Source organism: Dromaius novaehollandiae, chromosome 1, assembly GCF_036370855.1.
Source record: "Dromaius novaehollandiae isolate bDroNov1 chromosome 1, bDroNov1.hap1, whole genome shotgun sequence".
In the NCBI taxonomy this organism is placed as follows: Eukaryota; Metazoa; Chordata; class Aves; order Casuariiformes; family Dromaiidae; genus Dromaius; species Dromaius novaehollandiae.
Genome location: NC_088098.1, coordinates 171,922,726 through 171,929,889, shown reverse-complemented (window position 1 = coordinate 171,929,889; position 7,164 = coordinate 171,922,726). Strand labels below are relative to the sequence as shown.

General features: G+C 38.3%; 1 long non-coding RNA gene across 1 annotated transcript; it reads left to right on the top strand.

Annotated features, from left to right (window-relative positions):
* Nucleotides 1-1,030: 1,030 nt before the first annotated feature.
* On the top strand, nt 1,031-2,763 carry LOC135330206 (uncharacterized). Its single transcript, XR_010392057.1, has 2 exons — nt 1,031-1,094; nt 1,772-2,763. It is a non-coding gene; the product is annotated as an uncharacterized LOC135330206 (long non-coding RNA).
* The last annotated feature ends 4,401 nt before the right edge of the window (nt 2,764-7,164 follow it).

Here is a 7,164-nt window from a genome sequence, read left to right as displayed (position 1 = left end):
GGCATATTTCTGAGAGAAGCAGCAAGCAAAATTGTTGCTTTTTCTCAAACTAATACCTTGGAAATTTGTTTATTTGTTTCAATGAAAAAAAATTCAGAAGCCTAGCCTTTTCCTCCTGTTGTAGGTATATATTGCTCAGAGACTTGAAAATGGAAGTGCCAGAGCAGAGGCTCAGCCAGTACAGATCAGAGTGGTTACTGAAGCCAGTGGCACAGCAGTGGGGTCACACCTTTTCGGCATCTGGCCCTCACACAGTGTGGACAGCCGATGTTTCAAAAGGTAAAGTACATATGTACAAGCAAGAGAGACATGCTGAATCTTCCATGTATGTCTTGTTAAAAGTTTTGTGGCTTTGATTAAAGTGAATCCAATGCCTGCTTGACAGGCAAGATTGGCAGAACAGGAAACCTTTGTCTTCCATTAGCCCCGGAGTAGATAAAAGTGGAGACAGGCAGATGCACTGCAAGTGGCAGCTCCCCCCCGATCAGGAAGGGTTTCCTCCAGGACTGGAGGAGCCACTTAGCTTTCAAAGGCTTTCAATTCTTGCATGAGAGCACTGAATATCCAAACAGCCATAGGTGCACGTCTCTTCTTTTTTTGTCAGTAGGAGCTGTTTAGAAAAAGAGACAAGAAATAAAAGTAGAGAGAGAGCCTTCTCCTGGTGCCGTCCTGGCAATCAGCAGTTTAGAGACTTGCTTTGCTGGACATTGCTGCCAGGCTGCCAGTAATGTATGGGACTATCCAGCATTTGGAACACATCCATCTTGTAAACATGCGAATTTAGAATATCTCAGAGCATTACTTGAAGTATAAACAAACAGCACTAGAGCAACCATCAGTTTAGAGTGTATGAAAGATTAAGCTTTTTAGCAAGATATTACTTCTTCATCCCTATTACTCAATTCTGAACGTATTAAAAGAGTCTCTTGCAAGTCTGTTCTTGCCAGTGAGGAATTCTGGTCGTCTAGGGAATTTGGGGATGTAAAAGTCCTCTATAGACAGAAATCTTATTTGTCTCCAAATGAGGAGACTGTGCCCCAGCTCTGCCTGATTTCATAAATCCAGTTTTCCAGAGCATTTACAAGATAGCAGAGGTAAGCGAAACTGGTCTGAAGTATTGGGTGTATTTCCAAAATTAAGAGAGAGATTTTTTTATTTTGAAATGCTGTTTACTATTACTAATTTTTTTTAATGTGTAGCAAGAATTCTGCAATTTGGGAGAAAAATGTGAAAGCCTATGAACAGTAATAAGAGTTTGTTATTACTTTTTAAACATTTAGAAGAAAACAAATCTAATTTTAAGCAGATCTTTTCTAGACTCTACTGTGTTTTAAGGTTTTCTTTTTTTCTTTTGATTGGCCTAATGGGTTAAATGATAACAGATGCCATTTAAAAGACGTATTATGAATGTGAAAGCTAATAGATTTTGAAAAGGAGTTTAACAGCCGTTTTAGTGACTATATCTGCTTCTGAATCCTTGGGCCAATTTTTGTAGTTTTACTACTACTTTTATCTAAAATATTCTCTGTGTTTTTTCTTCCTCTGCTCTTTGTCATCCTATGCAAGACTAGCACAAACAACGGCAAAGAAACAAGGTCTTTTGCCCATGAAATGTAGTCTAAGTCAGACACAATATCATAAATAAATAGAGTAGGACCAGTAAATGAGGAACAGAGGAAATCAACGACAGAAAAGGGAAAACAGCCCTTTTCTTCTTGCATGTACACTGTAAATATTTATTTTGGTCTTTTTTCCCCTGATACAATCACAGGTGTGAGAAGAAGTGGTTTGTGCCAACCTAGAGATTATTGACAGAAAGTTAGCTGCTCAAAGTGGTGTTTTAAGGAGGAATCTTAAGGAGGAGAGCCAGCATCGCCTGGGCTGTTTACTGATTTATAACATTAACCACAAGAGTTAAAATAATGACAGTGTCACTGATGTTGAAGCTGTGCTGAAGTCATCGGGCCAGGAAGTGAAGTTTCTTGTCATCGGCCACCCTCTACCAGTGCCTCATGATGCCCCCTCTGTTTCACTGGTCATTTCTCGCTATACAGCCACTGGCACCAAAATACCTTTGAGGAGGAAACTACAAAAGTGCTAGGAGGGACTAGACCCCCTCTGTGCTAAGTGACAATATCCAGAAGGGTCAGGGTGAGGGACCAAGAGAGGGTGAAACACCTGAAGGCGTGTGTTGATCCAGGGCCTGCCTATGAAATGCTCTACCAGCAGGACCCCATGAAGCCCCCAGAGAAAACAGAAGTTGCCTTCTTCTGATGTGGCTGTAAACAAGCTCACTTTGGGGCGTACCTGGATGCCAAGTTCTCCCTGCAGTCTAGAAGGTATTGCTGGAGGAAGGCAGGAGCTTAACATGTCTGGCCTAGCACTTCTGTAATACTTAGATGTCTCAGGCATCAGGTGTTTTTAGGATGTTATGTTGCTAACAATACAACGTTGCTAACATTATACTATTAATCAAAAAAAAAAAAACTTTGGAAGGTTCATATTCTGACTGATATATGAGAGCTATAGATCATAAAAATATAAAATATAAATATCAATGCCAAAAGATGAATCTGGAAGACTGTAACTGAACGTATGGATGTGGGAAGCTTTCCAAGAATTTCAGAGGATGAAAAGAGAAGTGGATGCTAAGAGCAAGTTATTTGTTCTTTGTGTCTCTTGAAGAGCATTTTGTAAAATAAACATAATAAGAATATTTCTCCTGCCAAACCATTAAATAAATGATGCTTATATTTGTCTGTATTTTTTCCTAACTTTTCTTTCAAACTTGAGATTGATTACCAGAAATATGGGAGATAATAATTCTTTTCTTTTATGTTCTCTTTTATTTTACATATATATGTATAGATACCACTGCATACACATACTCTTATAATAGCAATGCTGCTGGTGTGTAGTAGCCACCTGCATCTCAAAACAGTAGTTTTAAGAAAGGAATTGAAACTGAAACTCTTCTCATCTTAATTGTTAGATCTGTCTGGCTTGTTTCATTTATATATCTTCCTTTATCTCTAAATGTATCTCAGATACCACATTAAAAAATTCCTCCAGTTACCATAATACAAGTGTAAGATATGAAATTTCTTGCAGTCATCAGATCATTTTTGTTTTCAAATTAGACAATGTCAAGGGAGCTAGAAGAGCTGCTTCTTCTGGATCCTCAGGTAAATTTAGTCTCTAGAAAGATATGACAAGTTTCAGCAAGGAGATCCTCTTTCTCTTTTTCTTTTCTCCTTTCTTCCTTTATCTTTCTTTCTCTCTCTGTCTCTCTCACTCCCTTCCCTCCCCTTTCCTCCCCTCCTCTCCTCTCCCCTTCCTTTTAGACAATGAGTGTTTTTTTTTCAAGTATACTCTTTTCTTCCCTTTAAAAAAAATCCCAGACTGTATCCTACCCACCTTTTTTGTCCCTATAAGCAATTAAATCAATCATTCCCATGTAATCATATCTCTCTGTTGAAGGAAAGTGTTGTCTCACTAATGGAAGAACATGCCATCAAACTTACTGCCAGTATTTCAAGTACATTAATAATCCAACCAATTACTCTGCATGTAACCTATAATAGTTACCTGAGTAGCCCGTAGTCTCACTTGCTTCCTATTGTTCACAGTACCTTTTGGATAAGAGGCAACAAATTTCCCTAAATTAACTAGAGCTTAATTAAAAACCCACAGAAGTCAATGTAGCTGGGATTCATCTGACTGAATAGAGACAACTGTCATAATCGCCATTAATCATAGTGTAGATGTTAACATCTGAAGTAGTATCTCTGCACTCTCATTTATGTTCAATGAAATGAAATAGGCACTTCTAGAGTATGATTCATCTCATCCTAAAATAGATGATGAAAATAGATAGGTCAGATGAATCTTATCCTAAACGCACCTATTTCACTCTATTGACTATTAAGGGAATCTTAAGTGGCTGCCTGAGATATAGACATCTGAAGTCAATGAATCCCACCAGGTCAAGCTTGCCATTGAATTTTACAGCTCTGAATAAGGTTCATTACTTTATTTAAATCCTGAAAGTTTTGAGAAGACTTATATTCCTTCAGGATGTCTAGGTACTTATATATCTGTGTACTTATATATCTGTGTACTTATATCTGGGTACTTATATATCTGTGTCTCTTAGTATAATTTATTTATGATCTTCATATTGTGCCTGGATTCCTCTGAGCTCTTTATGTTATTATATGCAGTGAAAATGGTTCTCCAGAAAGTAAGAAGGAAGCAGGTCTGTGCTATATCTTGTATTATGTCCCAGACTGAACATTTCAGAAGCAACTTAGCTAAAAATAAGACAAGGTGCAATCCTTTTCTTTTTCTTTTCTGTGATAATTGTACAACATTTCTTATGAATTTATGGTCATTACTATGACCTACAAACTGCTTTACACTTTCAGGGGCAAAGAATAAAAATCTTTAACAACATTAAAATGTGTTTTTACTGTAATACCAGTGAGCTTATGTAAATGGCTTACATCATTTTAGTAAAGGATCGGCTCTTTAATAATATTCAGTGCATGATCACCCCCGCCCTCACAAGACACACCCTATTAATTGTATAGAAATTTTGTCCAGCTAGGGGCTGATACTTACATTTCTTACTGTATTTGTTTGTCCCGGCATGTTTAGGGAAAAGGCCCTGCATTTTCTGCAACAGATGAACCTGAATTCCTCTACAAGGCTGTGGGCTTCAGCCCATTCTTGTTTCCAGAAGGCTGGCCATCTGAAAGTGCTTTACAGCTTTCATTAATAGAGAGATTTATTGAATACAGTAATATAAAATACAAATAACTGAATCAGGGAAGCATTCTCTATGTTACTAACATTGACATTCAATTCAAACAACTGTATATTTTCACACTTTCCATTTGACTTTCCATATTTTTGCAGTGACAACACATTTATTATCCTCTTTTGCTTAATGTGTGAGGCTCCATACAATGTGTCATGTGGAGGACAAAGACGGACAGGCATCCTTTGCAGGGTGTCAAATGAGGAGGCTATACCCCCTGGATGTGATCAAGGAGGGACAAGGACATAAGATAGGGCTGTTCGACAACGTACTCTATACCCTGTGGCTGCCTAGCAGTGCTGCAGTCCCTCTTTGGACTTGGTGACATGCAGATGAGCTTCTCAGACAGAAAATTAGTGTATCTCAGGAGCAAAAGAGAAATTCTGTTGTTGCACCTAGCAGGGAGTTGCCTGAGACATAGTGCTAGACCTGAGTTTGCACACCTGGGATTTGACAGGCCTGATTATAACTGATCACTCACTGCCCTGTGGAGGTTTCTGGAGAAAGCAGATGGGTTTGGGGAGCTGTACAGTGGGCAGCTGCAGCTACTAACATTTTTGAAAGGGAATTTTCTTTTTATTTTCTTTCACCTATGAGAAGGACCTGAGGCAACTTAAATGTCTGTAAAGCTCTTCCTGCCAGCCTTCTTGACAAAACAAACTCCTTTCTCGATTTACCTCATTACCTGCTATGATGAGTAAAGATAAAACCCTTTTATTCATGACAAAATGATAAGCAATGTGAGATCCAGTTTACATAATTTAGGGACCTAGTTTGAGCCCAAGTTTTAGCTCCCTAGTGATGAAGTTCCCCTAACACCCAGGTTCCCTGTATCAGAGAGACTCATTGCATGATAAAAGTGCTTTGCAGATGCTTAAACTGTAGGTACAGGTTAGAAGCCTAAATCAGGTGGAGGAGATTGCACCCTGTATTGACATTTACATTGCTTTCTTAACCACCCTGTTAAAATTATTAGAAGCACATCATCAAGAGGCTATGTCTGCCTGGTTGTAATGCATGCTTTAAATTTGTGAAAGCAAAACTATATTAGTCTGCATTCATTTTAGTTTGGAAGCTTTTTCCCCGCTGAATGATCATGAGTCCAATTGATGCTAATGCAGCTCACAAGGTAACACATGAATATAATTGAATTTCTTTTGATGTACAGTATAATTAGCTGAGAGATCAATACAGGAGCTAAATGAATTTTCCCTCAATGGTAGCACTAGCATATTGCTCACCCTTTTTACTATTGATCTATAGTAGATATAAAACGGTTTCCATTTTCATTCTCTTAGACACTTATAACATTGCCTGCTCTGACAGATATTATCTGAGACAGGTGAGTACCAGTGCCTGTTATCAAGAGTAACCACATGAAAGATCTAATGACTACTTTTTACTCCATGAATTCTCAATCAAATCTCTCAGTTGCTTTGAACTATGAAAGATGTTCTTCATTTCACTCCCATGTTCTACGTCAAATCTCACTTGTCTTTATTTATCTTATTTCAAATTCTTCACATTTAAAATGTAACAAGTATGAGGAAATAAAGCAGTGGGAGAGCTAAGAGAATCAGGTCCAAACTAGCTCTCATTTTTGTTCATGTTTTCTCATTTCTTCCAGGTATTCTGTCCTTCAGTTAGGTTTCATGGACTTCAGTTCTTCAGCATTAAATCTAGTCTGATTTTGAGACTATCTGTGGGAAACTTGGATGAATTTTAGTGTAATCTATCCAAAAGTTATACCACTACAGGATTTGGCACCAAATATATGCCTACTTTGTTCGTTACAGCTACAAAACTATGGTCAAGAGAGCAATGAGAGATTGAGAACATGTACTGTCCAGATTTGCCCTATTTTGGATCCATTCTTTGGAGACACATCAACACAATGTCTTTAGTAGACCCCTCTAGCAGGTCACCTGAATACAACATACCTAGGCTTGATATAAAGGACTCAAATGCTACTTGCAGAATAGCAAGTAGCAGAGCATAAAGCAGTCTATTTGGGCTCTATGTGTAGTAGGTCAAATGAGTTGTCTGGGAGGAGAAAATTCTCACTCTCCGAATCAGGTCATATTCATTTCCACATTCTCTTAGCATATTGTCATTCCCAAGAAATAAATGTCAGTCCAAGTTTGTGCTAAAACAGGGAGTGTCTGTCTATGAACTCTTTCACCAGGCCTCGTTTTAACTAGCTCTCCCAAATGCCTGAACATCCTCTCCTAGTGATAGTGCAGCACCAACTGCCCCAAAACAGTTTTTCTGCAGATGTCAAACAGAGCTTTTTACACTGTGGGCCAAGAGCATATTAGGTTGATAAACACACACGTCTGTCT